The 20074-nt window shown below is 41.3% G+C and overlaps 1 protein-coding gene across 2 annotated transcripts in view; it reads right to left on the bottom strand.

Annotated features, from left to right (window-relative positions):
* Positions 1 to 20074, bottom strand: part of LOC123757937 (monocarboxylate transporter 9) — a 589339-nt gene that overhangs the window by 412801 nt on the left and 156464 nt on the right. For both annotated transcript variants that reach the window (XM_045741953.2, XM_045741907.2), the window contains exon 2: positions 13769 to 13822. The gene's annotated coding sequence lies outside the window, so the exon portion shown is untranslated. The remainder of the gene's footprint in view (positions 1 to 13768; positions 13823 to 20074) is intronic.

A 20074-nucleotide genomic window follows, 5' to 3' on the forward strand; every position in this document is an offset into this window, starting at 1 on the left:
AAAGACTTTAGTTCACAAATACACAACTGAATAGAACTTACGCATCTCCGATTTTATATCTACATTTGAGTGAGGTGGAAGGGGTGATGTGGCATTAACACAAGACAGAACAAGATGTGGCATTAATAGGGTATTAATTTCATCAACACAAGACAGAACAAGAGTATTAATAGGGTATTAATTTTATCAACACAAGACAGAACACGAAACAATGGATATTGAATAGAAGTGTTTGTAGAAAGCCTATTGGTCCATATTTCTTGATGCTTCTATATTGGAGCGGAGTCTTGAGGTGGGTAGAATATAGTTGTGCAATAATTGGCTGTTGATTGCTGGTGTTGACTTCTTGATGTGTAGTGCCTCGCAAACGTCAAGCTGCCTGCTATCACTGTATCTATCGATGATTTCTGTGTTGTTTACTAGGATTACTCTGGCGATGGTTTGGTTGTGGGAAGAGATTATATGTTCCTTAATGGAGCCCTGTTGCTTATGCATCGTTAAACGCCTAGAAAGAGATGTTGTTGTCTTGCCTATATACTGGGTTTTTTGGAGCTTACAGTCCCCAAGAGGGCATTTGAAGGCATAGACGACGTTAGTCTCTTTTAAAGCGTTCTGTTTTGTGTCTGGAGAGTTTCTCATAAGTAGGCTGGCCGTTTTTCTGGTTTTATAGTAAATCGTCAGTTGTATCCTCTGATTTTTGTCTGTAGGGATAACGTTTCTATTAACAATATCTTTCAGGACCCTTTCCTCCGTTTTATGAGCTGTGGAAAAGAAGTTCCTGTAAAATAGTCTAATAGGGGGTATAGGTGTTGTGTTAGTTGTCTCTTCAGAGGTTGCATGGCTTTTCACTTTCCTTCTTATGATGTCTTCGACGAAACCATTGGAGAAGCCGTTATTGACTAGGACCTGCCTTACCCTACAGAGTTCTTCGTCGACTTGCTTCCATTCTGAGCTGTGGCTGAGAGCACGGTCGACATATGCGTTAACAACACTCCTCTTGTACCTGTCTGGGCAGTCGCTGTTGGCATTTAGGCACATTCCTATGTTTGTTTCCTTAGTGTAGACTGCAGTGTGGAAACCTCCGCCCTTTTCCATGACTGTTACATCTAGAAAGGGCAGCTTCCCATCCTTTTCCATCTCGTAAGTGAAACGCAGCACGGAACTCTGCTCAAATGCCTCCTTCAGCTCCTGCAGATGTCTGACATCAGGTACCTGTGTAAAAATGTCGTCAACATACCTGCAGTATATGGCCGGTTTCAAGTTCATGCCGACTAAGACTCGCCAATATATGTCATTCTTAAAAAAGACGAATATCTGGCGAAAATGAACATCATACTCTCTGACCAAACTAAGTTCCAAAGGGTAACGAAGGACACTACAGCCGAATTAAAAGCAAAGGTCAACAAACTGATCGAAACTGTGAACGCCAAGAAATCCGGACTCCACCTGCCAAAGATCATTGGGGAATATAAACCTGGATATGCGTATGGAAATGTCAAGACACACAAGCCTGGAAACCCACTTCGGCCAATCATTAGCCAGATACCCACACCCACGTACAGACTGGCGAAGCGACTCAACGGCCTGCTGACTCCTTATGTTCCTTGCGCCTTCAGCCTGAAGTCTCCAAAGGAATTTGTTGACTTACTGCGGGGCACACGGGCCACAGGGATAAGAGCCTCGTTGGACGTAGAATCGCTGTTTACCAACGTACCTGTGGACGAGACAATCGGAATGATAGCCGACAGAGTGTATCGTGATCCAGCCTGTACTCCTCTTGACATACCAGAAAATATTCTGAGGAAACTACTCCAAGCTTGTACTAAAGAGGCACCCTTCTTGAGCCCGGATGGGCACATGTATAAGCAAGTAGATGGGGTCGCCATGGGTTCTCCCCTAGGTGTCCTGTTTGCAAACTTCTACATGGGTACCATCGAGCAAAAAGTCTTAGTCGACATGAACTTGAAACCGGCCATATACTGCAGGTATGTTGACGACATTTTTACACAGGTACCTGATGTCAGACATCTGCAGGAGCTGAAGGAAGCATTTGAGCAGAGTTCCGTGCTGCGTTTCACTTACGAGATGGAAAAGGATGGGAAGCTGCCCTTTCTAGATGTAACAGTCATGGAAAAGGGCGGAGGTTTCCACACTGCAGTCTACACTAAGGAAACAAACATAGGAATGTGCCTAAATGCCAACAGCGACTGCCCAGACAGGTACAAGAGGAGTGTTGTTAACGCATATGTCGACCGTGCTCTCAGCCACAGCTCAGAATGGAAGCAAGTCGACGAAGAACTCTGTAGGGTAAGGCAGGTCCTAGTCAATAACGGCTTCTAAAATGGTTTCGTCGAAGACATCATGAGAAGGAAAGTGAAAAGCCATGGAACCTCTGAAGAGACAACTAACACAACACCTATACCCCCTATTAGACTATTTTACAGGAACTTCTTTTCCACAGCTCATAAAACGGAGGAAACGGTCCTGAAAGATATTGTTAATAGAAACGTTATCCCTACAGACAAAAATCAGAGGATTCAACTGACGATTTACTATAAAACCAGAAAAACGGCCAGCCTACTCATGAGAAACTCTCCAGACACAAAACAGAACGCTTTAAAAGAGACTAACGTCGTCTATGCCTTCAAATGCCCTCTTGGGGACTGTAAGCTCCAAAAAACCCAATATATAGGCAAGACAACATCTCTTTCTAGGCGTTTAACGATGCATAAGCAACAGGGCTCCATTAAGGAACATATAATCTCTTCCCACAACCAAACCATCGCCAGAGAAATCCTAGTAAACAACACAGAAATCATCGATAGATACAGCGATAGCAGGCGGCTTGACGTTTGCGAGGCACTACACATCAAGAAGTCAACACCAGCAATCAACAGCCAATTATTGCACAACTATATTCTACCCACCTCAAGACTCCGCTCCAATATAGAAGCATCAAGAAATATGGACCAATAGGCTTTCTACAAACACTTCTATTCAATATCCATTGTTTCGTGTTCTGTCTTGTGTTGATGAAATTAATACCCTATTAATACTCTTGTTCTGTCTTGTGTTGATGAAATTAATACCCTATTAATGCCACATCTTGTTCTGTCTTGTATTAATGCCACATCACCCCTTCCACCTCACTCAAATGTAGATATAAAATCGGATATGCGTAAGTTCTATTCAGTTGTGTATTTGTGAACTAAAGTCTTTGAAAATGTAATAAGTTTTACGAAACGCGCTCATGTCGCGTCAGACTAGAAATAAAAATGAATTTTGGAGAATTGATTTTTGATTTACCTCCAACAGTGAAAAGAAATGTACGAAAGATTGAGAAAATTCGTGTTAGAATTATTAATCTTACTTTTTCGGTCATATTTAATAACATATATATATATATATATATATTGGTGTATACTGGCAGCAGGTTTTCTTTCAAACATGTTTCATTGAATATGACCGCATATTCTGTATTTATTATTTTCTGGTTTAGGGCTTCTATCCCTCTAACTATTTTCTTACATAAGAATTCACATAAGAATAGAGCGACCTACCATGAACACCCAAATCACGGAACTATTTACTCTACCCACCATGAGAGTAAGGACAAGACAAGAACATATCGATGCCAACACAGAAGACAATGTCCAACATAATAGGCCAATTACACTGGATTAATCTTTGTGTTTAGATAAGAGCTGCCTCGTATGGGCCAATAAGCCTTCTGCAGCCTCTATGTTTCACCTCACATTTATCCCTTATGTATCCCCCCATGTTTTCACCTTTATTGTATTATCACCTGACCCAGTGCGGGTATAAAATCAACTAGTATTGTAAGATCTGTTCACTTGAGAATGAACCATGGAGGTTCGAAACGTTGTGCAAATTATATAAATAAGTGTAATACACTCTATAGTAAATCACTTCTTTTCTTCACCTTAAAAGTACGAAAATGAGTTTTGGAGAACTCCTATTTCAATTAAGCCCTGATGCTAAGAAAATAGTTAGAGGGATAGAAGCCCTAAACCAGAAAATAATAAATACAGAATATGCGGTCATATTCAATGAAACATATATATATATATATATGTTTCATTGAATATGACCGCATATTCTGTATTTATTATTTTCTGGTTTAGGGCTTCTATCCCTCTAACTATTTTCTTAGCATCAGGGCTTAATTGAAATAGGAGTTCTCCAAAACTCATTTTCGTACTTTTAAGGTGAAGAAAAGAAGTGATTTACTATAGAGTGTATTACACTTATTTATATAATTTGCACAACGTTTCGAACCTCCATGGTTCATTCTCAAGTGAACAGATCTTACAATATATATATATATATATATATATATATATATATATATATATATATATATATATATATATATATATATATATATATATATATATATATATATATATATGTACGCAAATAACAGACGTCACAGGACTGAGCCCAGGGGCAGTCCACTTATAACTGTTTCCCACACGCACTCTTCTTCATTCATACTGATCCTGCTTCCTTTGAAATAACTACTAAATCTAATTAAGGATACACCTTTCACCCCCAATACAACGTGCATATTTCTAAGGCATATTTTGTACTCGTGAGGTACAATATCAAGGGTTTTGTCAAAGATGTAAAGATGTACTATACATTAGAAATTAGCAAGCCTTTTCACCATCTACTGCATGAAATATACTGTTAAAGATGAGAGAAAATTGATTATATATGAGTGACTCAGCAAAACTATGTTGCGATTTCCTAATCAATCGATATTTTTCAAAATTTAAACGAATAGCTTTTTTGATTAACGATTTAAACAAAAACCCTACAATAGATAGGGCGCCTAACAGCTAGGTGGACAGCGCTTCGGATTTGTAGTCCTGAGGATCCGGGTTCGATCCCTAGTGGAGGCAGAGACAAATGGGCAAAAATGTTTCTTTCACACTAATGTCCCGTTTACCTAGCAGTAAATAGGTACCTGGGAGTTAGACAGCTGCTACGGGCTCCTTCCCTGGGGTGGGGGTGTAACAAAAAAGGAGGCCTGGCCGAGAACCGGGCCGCGGGGGAAGCTAAAGCCCCGAAATCATCTTAAGATAACCTCAAGATAGACGTTAAGTTAATTGGACAATAGTTCGAGGCATGTGATCTAGCTACTCCCTTCTTAAAAATCAGCACCTCATTTGCAACCCTTCCATGATTATGATATATGTTAGACATCTAATGATTTATTGAAAATGCAAGACAAAGGTTCAGTACATTCTCTTTGCAATCTTTAAGCACGTTGGGAAATTGTCTAGCCCTGGGGACTAGGGGTTATCATTTATATATAACTTCCTCCCTGCCAACAAGTTAACAAAACTTTGTCAACTTGTTCCCCCTTCACCACCTCATTTGTTCAGTTGCCAGCATTATAAAGAGGTTATTCTGTAGTTAACACAAGAGACAAACTATTTATTTAAAATATTCTCCATTTCTTTGACATTAACAGTTACCCGCTCTCTCTCGGATATTCAATAGGCTATTTCAATAGGCTATTCCTGAATTTTTGTTTGTTAAATCTGAAAAAAACTCTTTGTCTGCCCAGCTATACGTACTTCAAAACTTCTTTAGTATTTGAAATCTGACAAACTGTTATTCTAGTTAGACTTAATTCTTAATTCATTCTTGCCATTCTTAATTCGTTTGTAAATAGCCTACTTTTTTTTTAATATGGTTCACTTTTGGGGGTTACTATTATTCGACTTAATCAATATATATATTAAATTCGTTCCTGTCATTTACTAACAATATTTTTATAAGTAAATTATAATTTGAATCTACACATTAATTCACTGTCATGTCACCCACCAAGTTCAAGTATGTTTATTGAGATAAGAAAGAAATACATCTCAAAAGGATAGAGTAGCTTAGGCTATTTCTACCCCCCAATCACCCACCAATAAACTTACCTCACGTTCCAAGAACAACCATGGTTACATTTCACCAATCTATCCTTCCTAAGAAACCACCTTAAGTTAATTAATGCCTCAGAACGCATGCTATGTTAAACCTGGTTTCCTTGTGATCACTCTTAGCTCATTCTCTTTTCGATAGCATGTATTTGTCTCTGCAAACAGCGTAAAATACTATTTGTTTCCCGATTTGCCGCTATATTATGTTGTTTATGAAAGCAGTCATCGACTAATTATATTTATATATATATATATATATATATAAGTTCTGCTTCAGTGTTCCCCGTTTTCATAGTCCAGTTTATTTGACTAAAATTAAAATCACTAAAAACACTGATAGACCTGGAGGTCTTCCCATACATGCTTTCTATCTATGCTGTCCAAGTTTCGAGGCCGGTATAATGAACTCGTTATTTGGCTATCATTATTTCAGATAATTATATCCAAATAGCGTCTGTGTATGGTTCGGTTTGGATTCCGTTTTTGACATTATATTTGTATTTTCTCAGACACATATAATGATCGCCCTCTTCATCTAACCTGTCTTACAGAGTGAAATAATGTTTATCTCTATATTTAATATTCAGCTAATAACTCCCTGTTTTCTACATTCACCCATGTTTCTGTCAGTGCGATAAGTGTGTGTGTGTGTGCGTGCGTGTGTGTGTGTGTGTGTGCGTGTGTGTGCGTGTGTGTGCGTGTGTGTGCGTGTGTGTGTGTGTGTGTGTGTGTGTGTGTGTGTGTGTGTGTGTGTGTGTGTGTGTGTGTGTGTGCGTGCGTGCGCAGACAAAGGCATTTAAATAATCTATTTTGTTTTGTTTATATTACTCCCACAGTTTGTGTTAGTACATCTTCAGTGTGTTGTTGAGGCAGGGAAAAAAACAGAACGAAAAAGGGGAGATGAACAGAGCATCAAACAAAGCTGGCGCAGAGGTCGTGTAGGTGTAGCATCACCCCCTTCCCCGTAAGCTCCTTCTTTGAGCTTTTAAAGCCGTTCACACACGCGCTGTTTAATCAACTCTCGACACAAACTTGCCCCATCAATCGCCTGTCGGGGGAAACAAACTTTCACAAACTCTACTTTACTCCTCGTGCCTGCATCCTGTCGCCTCTAGCCTTGAGAGACATGGAACAGTGTCGGTGTAAAAGTTTTCAATCCTGCATTGGCAAACAATACCTGAATTCACAAGGCGTTAAATTAGCAGTGGCTTTAGCCTATCCAGGAGCGTAAGAGCCTAAAAAAAACCCACCCTATTCAACCGTGGCGATGCTCATTTGTCGGAATACATATACAAATGAGGTGTTTATAATTCCACTAAAGCACTCGAATTTTATCCTTGTAATCGACAGAGTCAAAACCAAAGGTGCGTTGAGTCTGTGGACAGGTTGCCTAGATATATAGGAACAGTCAAGGAAATGTATTCGTATTTTACTCATCTGTTTCGTGGAACGTGCAAAATGGCAACACCGCGTTTGTTGTTGTTGCCGTAGTAATGAGTTAGATTTATGAATGACTAGGCGCTTTGTAACGACGTGTCTCATTGGTCAAAACGCCACGCACCAGTTTATATAATTCACACGGCTACCGAATAGAAAAGTGTTGAGCACTATTACTACTCATTATTATTAATAATATGAGTACTACATATATTATTAGTAAAAAATAATATATGTAGATTAGTGAAAAGGGGAGATGGCTCTACTTTTGTGCTGATGAGTTCATTGGCCTTTTATGTAAACGACGTAACGTATGATAATATTACGTATTGACGTAACATTATCATACTGCCGAGGCAGAGAAGACGGGACGTCACACAAACGCTACCTCCACCGTCAATCAACATCAACTCACAATACGTATTTTCAAGTTGAAAATGGTTTGCAAACATTTACATTTGAGAACATGGCTAATTTACACATTTACAAGAACTAATTACACATCAACATCAGAAATAGACAGAAGAATCAGAAAGAATTATAATTCACAACATTTAATATTACTGACAGCAGGACGACAAAATGAAATTAATAGGAACTTTGTGACTTGGTTCCTAAGAACAATGATTATTAAATGAATTAATTAGATAATTAAATATATTACGTGCATAGCTGACCAAATAATTACGTGAGAAAGACAGACAGAGAGATACAGAGAGACTTTTTCAAGGATGAACTCCAGGGAGGAGGGGCTATGTCAACGAGGGGCAATAGTTGCCATGAGAGAGAGAGGCATGGCAAACGGGCAACGCCGGGTGCCCCATAAAATAAATATTATATATATATATATATATATATATATATATATATATATATATATATATATATATATATATATATATATATATATATATATATATTATTAAATATGACCGAAAAAGTAAGATTAATAATTCTAACACGAATTTTCTCAATCTTTCGTACATTACGCTTCACTGTTGGAGGTAAATCAAAAATCACTTCTCCAAAATTCATTTTTATTTCTAGTCTGACGCGACACGGGCGCGTTTCGTAAAACTTATTACATTTTCAAAGACTTCACAAATACACAACTGATTAGAACGTATCTCTGATTTTAAATCTACATTTGAGTGAGGTGGGAAGGGTGATGTGGCATTAACACAAGACAGAACAGGAGGGGATATTAATAGGGTATTAAAAGTATCAACACAAGACAGAACAGAAACAATGGGTATTGAATAGAAGTGTTTGTAGAAAGCCTATTGGTCCATATTTCTTGATGCTTCTATATTGGAGCGGAGTCTTGAGGTGGGTAGAATATAGTTGTGCAATAATTGGCTGTTGATTGCTGGTGTTGACTTCTTGATGTGTAGTGCCTCGCAAACGTCAAGCCGCCTGCTATCGCTGTATCTATCGATGATTTCTGTGTTGTTTACTAGGATTTCTCTGGCGATGGTTTGGTTATGGGAAGAGATTATATGTTCCTTAATGGAGCCCTGTTGCTTATGCATCGTTAAACGCCTAGAAAGAGATGTTGTTGTCTTGCCTATATACTGGGTTTTTTGGAGCTTACAGTCCCCAAGTGGGCATTTGAAGGCATAGACGACATTAGTCTCTTTTAAAGCGTTCTGTTTTGTGTCTGGAGAGTTTCTCATGAGTAGGCTGGCCGTTTTTCTGGTTTTATAGTAAATCGTCAGTTGTATCCTCTGATTTTTGTCTGTAGGGATAACGTTTCTATTAACAATATCTTTCAGGACCCTTTCCTCCGTTTTATGAGCTGTGGAAAAGAAGTTCCTGTAAAATAGTCTAATAGGGGGTATAGGTGTTGTGTTAGTTGTCTCTTCAGAGGTTGCATGGCTTTTCACTTTCCTTCTTATGATGTCTTCGATGAAACCATTGGAGAAGCCGTTATTGACTAGGACCTGCCTTACCCTACAGAGTTCTTCGTCGACTTGCTTCCATTCTGAGCTGTGGCTGAGAGCACGGTCGACGTATGCGTTAACAACACTCCTCTTGTACCTGTCAGGGCAGTCGCTGTTGGCATTTAGGCACATTCCTATGTTTGTTTCCTTAGTGTAGACTGCAGTGTGGAAACCTCCGCCCTTTTCCATGACTGTTACATCTAGAAAAGGCAGCTTCCCATCCTTTTCCGTCTCGTAAGTGAAACGCAGCACGGAACTCTGCTCAAATGCCTCCTTCAGCTTCTGCAGATGTCTGACATCAGGTACCTGTGTAAAAATGTCGTCAACATACCTGCAGTATATGGCCGGTTTCAAGTTCATGTCGACTAAGACTTTTTGCTCGATGGTACCCATGTAGAAGTTTGCAAACAGGACACCTAGGGGAGAACCCATGGCGACCCCATCTACTTGCTTATACATGTGCCCATCCGGGCTCAAGAAGGGTGCCTCTTTAGTACAAGCTTGGAGTAGTTTCCTCAGAATACTTTCTGGCATGTCAAGAGGAGTACAGGCTGGATCACGATACACTCTGTCGGCTATCATTCCGATTGTCTCGTCCACAGGTACGTTGGTAAACAGCGATTCTACGTCCAACGAGGCTCTTATCCCTGTGGCCCGTGTGCCCCGCAGTAAGTCCACAAATTCCTTTGGAGACTTCAGGCTGAAGGCGCAAGGAACATAAGGAGTCAGCAGGCCGTTGAGTCGCTTTGCCAGTCTGTACGTGGGTGTGGGTATCTGGCTAATGATTGGCCGAAGTGGGTTTCCAGGCTTGTGCGTCTTGACATTTCCATACGCATATCCAGGTTTATATTCCCCAATGATCTTTGGCAGGTGGAGTCCGGATTTCTTGGCGTTTACAGTTTCGATCAGTTTGTTGACCTTTGCTTTTAATCATTGTTGACCTTTGCTTTTAATCATTGCCAAAGATCATTGGGGAATATAAACCTGGATATGCGTATGGAAATGTCAAGACGCACAAGCCTGGAAACCCACTTCGGCCAATCATTAGCCAGATACCCACACCCACGTACAGACTGGCAAAGCGATTCAACGGCCTGCTGACTCCTTATGTTCCTTGCGCCTTCAGCCTGAAGTCTCCAAAGGAATTTGTGGACTTACTGCGGGGCACACGGGCCACAGGGATAAGAGCCTCGTTGGACGTAGAATCGCTGTTTACCAACGTACCTGTGGACGAGACAATCGGAATGATAGCCGACAGAGTGTATCGTGATCCAGCCTGTACTCCTCTTGACATGCCAGAAAGTATTCTGAGGAAACTACTCCAAGCTTGTACTAAAGAGGCACCCTTCTTGAGCCCGGATGGGCACATGTATAAGCAAGTAGATGGGGTCGCCATGGGTTCTCCCCTAGGTGTCCTGTTTGCAAACTTCTACATGGGTACCATCGAGCAAAAAGTCTTAGTCGACATGAACTTGAAACCGGCCATATACTGCAGGTATGTTGACGACATTTTTACACAGGTACCTGATGTCAGACATCTGCAGAAGCTGAAGGAGGCATTTGAGCAGAGTTCCGTGCTGCGTTTCACTTACGAGACGGAAAAGGATGGGAAGCTGCCTTTTCTAGATGTAACAGTCATGGAAAAGGGCGGAGGTTTCCACTCTGCAGTCTACACTAAGGAAACAAACATAGGAATGTGCCTAAATGCCAACAGCGACTGCCCTGACAGGTACAAGAGGAGTGTTGTTAACGCATACGTCGACCGTGCTCTCAGCCACAGCTCAGAATGGAAGCAAGTCGACGAAGAACTCTGTAGGGTAAGGCAGGTCCTAGTCAATAACGGCTTCTCCAATGGTTTCATCGAAGACATCATAAGAAGGAAAGTGAAAAGCCATGCAACCTCTGAAGAGACAACTAACACAACACCTATACCCCCTATTAGACTATTTTACAGGAACTTCTTTTCCACAGCTCATAAAACGGAGGAAAGGGTCCTGAAAGATATTGTTAATAGAAACGTTATCCCTACAGACAAAAATCAGAGGATACAACTGACGATTTACTATAAAACCAGAAAAACGGCCAGCCTACTCATGAGAAACTCTCCAGACACAAAACAGAACGCTTTAAAAGAGACTAATGTCGTCTATGCCTTCAAATGCCCACTTGGGGACTGTAAGCTCCAAAAAACCCAGTATATAGGCAAGACAACAACATCTCTTTCTAGGCGTTTAACGATGCATAAGCAACAGGGCTCCATTAAGGAACATATAATCTCTTCCCATAACCAAACCATCGCCAGAGAAATCCTAGTAAACAACACAGAAATCATCGATAGATACAGCGATAGCAGGCGGCTTGACGTTTGCGAGGCACTACACATCAAGAAGTCAACACCAGCAATCAACAGCCAATTATTGCACAACTATATTCTACCCACCTCAAGACTCCGCTCCAATATAGAAGCATCAAGAAATATGGACCAATAGGCTTTCTACAAACACTTCTATTCAATACCCATTGTTTCTGTTCTGTCTTGTGTTGATACTTTTAATACCCTATTAATATCCCCTCCTGTTCTGTCTTGTGTTAATGCCACATCACCCTTCCCACCTCACTCAAATGTAGATATAAAATCAGAGATACGTTCTAATCAGTTGTGTATTTGTGAAGTCTTTGAAAATGTAATAAGTTTTACGAAACGCGCCCGTGTCGCGTCAGACTAGAAATAAAAATGAATTTTGGAGAAGTGATTTTTGATTTACCTCCAACAGTGAAGCGTAATGTACGAAAGATTGAGAAAATTCGTGTTAGAATTATTAATCTTACTTTTTCGGTCATATTTAATAATATATGTCTACAGGAAAGACTGCTACCAAAATATACTAATATATATATATATATATATATATATATATATATATATATATATATATATATATATATATATATATATATATATATATATATATATATATATATAGCGGCCACACAGTCACAAAGAGAACATTCTACAGTATCTCGTTTCGTATTTATAAATAGTATTGTGGTAGATTCAGGAGCGCCCTGTGTAGCACCACACATAGCTCCATGCTGTAAATTGCTTTGCCCAATTTTATAGAAAGTCTATTCCTGGAAAATCCCGAACTATGAATATTTTAAAAGCAAGTTCCCGTGAAATAATGTCGGCGTCCACTGTTAATATACAAGAGAACTGTTTACAAATTTCTAGAAATATATCAATGTGGTTTGTACACATTAATGTGGTTATCCTGCCTCCTCCCAGCACAGAGTACCGGTACCATAGCTGTACCTTGGGACACACACACACGAGCCGGTCGGCCGAGCGGACAGCACGCTGGACTTGTGATCTTGTGGTCCTGGGTTCGATCCCATGCGCCGGCGAGAAACATTGGGCAGAGTTTCTTTCACCCTATACCCCTGTTACCTAGCAGTAAAATAGGTACCTGGGTGTTAGTCAGCTGTCACGGGCTGCTTCCTGGGGGTGGAGGCCTGGTCGAGGACCGGGCCGCGAGGACACTAAAAAGCCTCGAAATCATCTCAAGATAACCTCAAGATAACCACACACAGAGTACCGGGACGGAGTACAGCACGCTGGACTTGTGATCCTGTGGTCCCGGGTTCGATCCCGGGCGCCGGCGAGAAACAATGGGCAGAGTTTCTTTCACCCTATGCCCCTGTTACCTAGCAGTAAAATAGGTACCTGGGTGTTAGCTGTCACGGGCTGCTTCCTGGGGGTGGAGGCCTGGTCGAGGACCGGGCCGCGGGGACACTAAAGCCCCGAAATCATCTCAAGATAACCTCAAGATCTCAAGATAACCTCAAGATCTCAAGATAACCGGTACCATAACTGTAACCACCGAACTTCAAGGAGTTCCAGAACCATAGAAGGGGACTAGTATAGCGCCATATTCTAAGAGCGGCATTAGTTGATGAATTGTACTTTACAACTAATAGCTGTAGAGTACAACTAAAGTTGTAGAACAGTTGTATTTTATTTTGTTATTCCCACTCCACCACGTTTAGGCTCCATGTCTCATCAACCGTAACTTGGTTCAACTTGAGTTTACCAGTCCTGTAACTTGGTCCAAGTAGGGTTTACCAGTCCTGTAACTTGGTCCAAGTAGGGTTTACCAGTCCTGTAACTTGGTCCAAAGTAGGGTTTATCATCAATGTAACATGATCCCAACTGAGGGTTTACCAGCCCGATAACGTGCTCCAACAAAGGTTTTATTATACCTCATTAACATGACCTAATACCCACAGCCGTCTCTCTCTCTCTCTCTCCAGAAGGACACTTAAGATTCCATAACAAGTTTTGACCTAACTTCGAGAACACACTGACGGGTCCTGCAGAAGGAAAGTGAAGCTGTCTTCCACACAAGCAGCTTCAAGTCTTACCTTAATGTCCCCCTCACTGGCCAGCTGGACGACTCCACGATTCACTTAATCCATCTGGAAAAGGGAATAAAATTTTATTGCAACTTCTATGCACAAATGTCTAATGCTGCGTCTCAAAACAGTGCAGGATATAGTATGATTTTACTGTTAATGCTAAAATGTAACTTTATTATGACGGTATTTATGCTTTCTGAAGAGGAAAGTGTAAGGGGGACTGTCTCCAAGTGACCACGAGTGTTGTGTGAGACAGTCGGAATTTATAATGTCAACCACGCGTCAACGCCTCAAGAATTGCCACCTTCTAGACACACACACACACCATCCCCCACATAACCAGTTCCTCATCATCAATAGTGAGAAACACACACTGTGGGCCAGCCACAGGACGCCCGGAGTGAACCAACGGCCAACGGAGTGGGCGGAGAACCACTCAGGTTCACCAACGGAGTGAACCTGTGTGGCGGCGGCGGCGGCGGCAACCAGGAAAGGTTCCCGGTCATTGTTATTCCCCTGCACACAGGCTCTACCAGCCTTTAACCAACATGAATCAGCCCGAGGAGCCAGCGATAACTTACACACGCCAGCAATAACAGTTACGTCTGCCACTACAACGGGAAAGGTTTACACACGAGCCCCCAATACCGCAGACCCGTCCACCACTTTCATTAAGAGCCTGAACTATATCACCCACAGCACAAGCTGCATGTGTGTGTGTGTGTCCCAGAATGTGTATATGTGTCCCCAGTATGGGTGTATGTATCCCATTATTAGTATGTGTGCCCTGTATGGATATGTGTGTGTCCAGTATGGATATGTGTGTGTCCAGTATGGATATGTGTGTGTCCAGTATGGATATGTGTGTGTCTAGTATGGGTATATGTATCCCAGTACGAGCCATCGTTATTCCTGGCCTTCTGGTAACCTGGCTGAGGGAGACCCAGTCTACCCTCCATTGGGCGCGAGAGGCTAGCAATAGTTAACAATACTAGTGAGAGAGAACCAAGTAAATATTAAACTACGGTACCAAATCCCGAGTGAGTATTTAGCAGCCTCTGTACTGCAGAGTAATACAAAAAAGGCGTAAATACCATTCAGTGCGCCAACTGGAGAACAAAGGAGATAAGATAAGCAGTGTCGAAGGTAAGTCACCGAGGAATCTATCGAAGGAGAGTTACTTAAAAGGAACACTGGGAAATAATGATTTAAAATCGTTCAGAAAATCAGGACATGCTACAAGGAGGGGCGCTACTGTGAGAGAATATTACATCAAGTTCCTATATGACTAAAGCGTCTGTGGACAATACGCTACCTAGCCAGTCTTTTCTCGCTTCCTGTGACGATGGCAGGAGAGAAGCCATGATGACAGGCCATATTGAATAGTAAACAGTCTGGTATTCGCAATACCCGACCATCTATCTTGCCAATAGTTACAGAATGAATGACTTGGTACAAATCTGAATATGGAATCATTTTTAGAGAGTGGGGATCGCCACAAATGGCCTCCATAGTGGCGTCCAGAAGTGCATTACCGGTAACACCAATATGTTGGATATCAAGGAAAATAAATCAGAAAAAATCTTTACCGGACAAAAATCTGGTGAAGATAAGAAAGGTTCAGTACTGGATTTCCCTGGAAACACAAACCGAAACTGTCTCTATTTTCCGCTTGTTACAACATGTAATAGAGTTGTTACATCTTGGCTTAACGTGTTTATGACGTATTAGAACGTTGTTACAACTTGTTATATTGGTTGTTATAACTGGTTAGGAGGTGTTAAAACTTGTTCGAACGTTGTACCAACGTCGTAGTTTCGGTGTGTGTTTGGCGGGTTCGACCAGCATGGGACGGCAAGGGTTAAAATTAAAAGACCCTTAGAGCCCTTAGGGCACTGTGAGAGTCAACCATTATAACAAATGAACGTTTAAAGCATTAAAAGCAGCATGTGAAGAGCACACAACATTGCATGAGGGGGGGGGGGGTAGAAATAGCCTAAGCTACTCTATCCCTTTGAGATGTATTTATTGCTTATCTCAATAAACATACTTGAACTTGAACTTAACATTGCATGAAGCTCCACCGTGCAGAAGAGTCTCTGGTGCAAAGCAGCACATAAAGACTTGATCAGGAAAATAAACACCGGAGTTGTCAAAGCGGTTGGTAGCCTTCGACCCGTGTGTGAGCCGCACTGCTTGAGAGGCAGGACAATGCTCAAGGGCAGAGAGAGAAATTATAACACCTAGCTTCCCTCCACTCCTCAGATTCCTCTCACATACTGTGATCTTCCTCCTCACTTTCTATGACCTCTTCCTTTTCTGCTGCCTCCTCGTCCTTATCTGGAGAGGTTATCTGGAGATGATTTCGGGGCTTTTTTAGTGTCCCCGCGGCCCGGTCCTCGATCAGGCCTCCACCCCCAGGAAGCAGCCCGTGACAGCTGACTAACACCCAGGTACCTATTTTACTGTTAGGTAACAGGGGCATAGGGTGAAAGAAACTCTGCCCATTGTTTCTCGCCGGCGCCTGGGATCGAACCCAGGACCACAGGATCAGAAGTCCAGCGTGCTGTCCGCTCGGCCGACCGGCTCCTTAGTGTGCGTCTCCCACCATTACTCTTCCAACACTTGGAGTCGTGCTCCAGCTATTGTGCCCCAGCAGCATGCGTGATAACGAACTGTTTTCCCGCAGATATCTGTTAAAGGTCAACGATCAACGTGACTAAAAATAGCATCTTACCCCCTCGGCACCGCCCTAGTGAACACTAGTGGTTAAAATTAATGAATTTGACCAAATATACGAGCAGAGGGCACCGTCCACGGATCTGAAATTTCAAAGTCTAAACTAATTCTGGAATCTTTGACCTTTTTTTTTTAAGATATTTAAGAGGAGGGGGTTAGAAAGTTTAATATAGAACAAGGTCAGCGGTCACTTTTAACCCAAAATCACAGGAAGAAACAAGAACACTTTACCGCGACACTTCTAGGACAATATAAGACAAGCAAGTCTCCGTGGTGCAGTGGTAAGACACTCGCCTGGCGTTCCGCGAGCGCTTTGTCACGGGTTCGTATCCAGGCCGGGGAGGATTTACTGGGCGCAAATCCTTAACTGTAGCCTCTGTTTAACTCAACAGTAAAATGTGTACTTGGATGAAAAAACGATTCTTCGCGGCGGGGATCGTATTCCAGGGACCTGCCCGAAACGCTACGCGTACTAGTGGCTGTACAAGAATGTAACAACTCTTGTATATATCTCAAAAAAAAAAAAAAAAAAAAAAAAAAAAATACGCAGGTCATCATCGACGTCATCGACGACGACGACGACGACGACGACGACGACGACGACGCAGGAACATTACTGCGGGTTCCAGACGCATTGACATGGTCTTTAAATAATGGTCATTCATAAGAGGACAATAAGTCTTATTCAGAATACGTTTATATGTCAATTTTAGTGTAGAATGAAATACTAATATTAAGAGTTGCGTTCCCAATTCCAGCCAAGACGGCTCCATACTTATATGCTTCGTAGGTCAGAAACAATGGGCAGAGCACCCTATGTTTCTATATATATATATCACCCTATATTTCACCCTATGCCCCTGTTACCTAGCAGTAAAATAGGTACCTGGGTGTTAGTCAGCTGTCACGGGCTGCTTCCTGGGGGTGGAGGCCTGGTCGAGGACCGGGCCGCGGGGACACTAAAGCCCCGAAATCATCTCAAGATAACCTCAAGATTCGTACTTTAGACGATAGTATTGGGATGGATTTAATATTTACAGTGAACAACGTGTATGGAAAAAGATTGAGTTTGTGTAAGCTAATGACGAGCATCGTTCTGTCTACGATTATTTAAATATGTTTTTGTTTTCGTCTTACGGTCGTTCAATAGTTACCCCAAGCGTTTCTTGAAATATAGAAAACGGGTTACGATCAAGGCCACTGAAAACTTCAGCCATAATATTTTTTTTTTCTCAAAGTTTAAAAGTAGAGGCTAAAGACTTTTCAAGTTTTTGTTCAAATATTCTGGATAGTAATTATTTTAAGGCTTTAGTTTTGTGTTCAAACTTTTCAAGGCTATTTTGCCGCCATTGGCTGAAATATATATATATATATATATATATATATATATATATATATATATATATATATATATATATATATATATATATATATATATTATTAAATATGACCGAAAAAGTAAGATTAATAATTCTAACACGAATTTTCTCAATCTTTCGTACATTATGCTTCACTGTTGGAGGTAAATCAAAAATCACTTCTCCAAAATTCATTTTTATTTCTAGTCTGACGCGACACGGGCGCGTTTCGTAAAACTTATTACATTTTCAAAGACTTCACAAATACACAACTTCCTGTGGACGTACCTGTGGACGATTGTCTCGTCCACAGGTACACAGGTACAATCGGAATGATAGCCGACAGAGTGTATCGTGATCCAGCCTGTACTCCTCTTGACATGCCAGAAAGTATTCTGAGGAAACTACTCCAAGCTTGTACTAAAGAGGCACCCTTCTTGAGCCCGGATGGGCACATGTATAAGCAAGTAGATGGGGTCGCCATGGGTTCTCCCCTAGGTGTCCTGTTTGCAAACTTCTACATGGGTACCATCGAGCAAAAAGTCTTAGTCGACATGAACTTGAAACCGGCCATATACTGCAGGTATGTTGACGACATTTTTACACAGGTACCTGATGTCAGACATCTGCAGGAGCTGAAGGAGGCATTTGAGCAGAGTTCCGTGCTGCGTTTCACTTACGAGACGGAAAAGGATGGGAAGCTGCCTTTTCTAGATGTAACAGTCATGGAAAAGGGCGGAGGTTTCCACACTGCAGTCTACACAAAGGAAACAAACATAGGAATGTGCCTAAATGCCAACAGCGACTGCCCTGACAGGTACAAGAGGAGTGTTGTTAACGCATACGTCGACCGTGCTCTCAGCCACAGCTCAGAATGGAAGCAAGTCGACGAAGAACTCTGTAGGGTAAGGCAGGTTCTAGTCAATAACGGCTTCTCCAATGGTTTCATCGAAGACATCATAAGAAGGAAAGTGAAAAGCCATGCAACCTCCGAAGAGACAACTAACACAACACCTATACCCCCTATTAGACTATTTTACAGGAACTTCTTTTCCACAGCTCATAAAACAGAGGAAAGGGTCCTGAAAGATATTGTTAATAGAAACGTTATCCCTACAGACAAAAATCAGAGGATACAATTGACGATTTACTATAAAACCAGAAAAACGGCCAGCCTACTCATGAGAAACTCTCCAGACACGAAACAGAACGCTTTAAAAGAGACTAACGTCGTCTATGCCTTCAAATGCCCACTTGGGGACTGTAAGCTCCAAAAAACCCAGTATATAGGCAAGACAACAACATCTCTTTCTAGGCGTTTAACGATGCATAAACAACAGGGCTCCATTAAGGAACATATAATCTCTTCCCATAACCAAACCATCGCCAGAGAAATCCTAGTAAACAACACAGAAATCATCGATAGATACAGCGATAGCAGGCGGCTTGACGTTTGCGAGGCACTACACATCAAGAAGTCAACACCAGCAATCAACAGCCAATTATTGCACAACTATATTCTACCCACCTCAAGACTCCGCTCCAATATAGAAGCATCAAGAAATATGGACCAATAGGCTTTCTACAAACACTTCTATTCAATACCCATTGTTTCTGTTCTGTCTTGTGTTGATACTTTTAATACCCTATTAATATCCTCTAGTGTTCTGTCTTGTGTTAATGCCACATCATCCTTCCCACCTCACTCAAATGTAATGCCACGTCACCCTTCCCACCTCACTCAAATGTAGATATAAAATCAGGGAAACGCAAGTTCTAATCAGTTGTGTATTTGTGAAGTCTTTGAAAATGTAATAAGTTTTACGAAACGCGCCCGTGTCGCGTCAGACTAGAAATAAAAATGAATTTTGGAGAAGTGATTTTTGATTTACCTCCAACAGTGAAGCATAATGTACGAAAGATTGAGAAAATTCGTGTTAGAATTATTAATCTTACTTTTTCGGTCATATTTAATAATATATGTCTACAGGAAAGACTGCTACCAAAATATACTAATATATATATATATATATATATATATATATATATATATATATATATATATATATATATATATGCGAACAAGCCTGAATGGTCCCCAGGACTATATGCAACTGAAAACTCACACCCCAGAAGTGACTCGAACCCCCTACTGCCAGGAGCAACGCAACTGGTATGTAGAGGACGGGTTCGAGTCACTTCTGGGGTGTGAGTT

Source organism: Procambarus clarkii, chromosome 22 (assembly GCF_040958095.1).
Source record: "Procambarus clarkii isolate CNS0578487 chromosome 22, FALCON_Pclarkii_2.0, whole genome shotgun sequence".
Taxonomy (NCBI): Eukaryota; Metazoa; Arthropoda; class Malacostraca; order Decapoda; family Cambaridae; genus Procambarus; species Procambarus clarkii.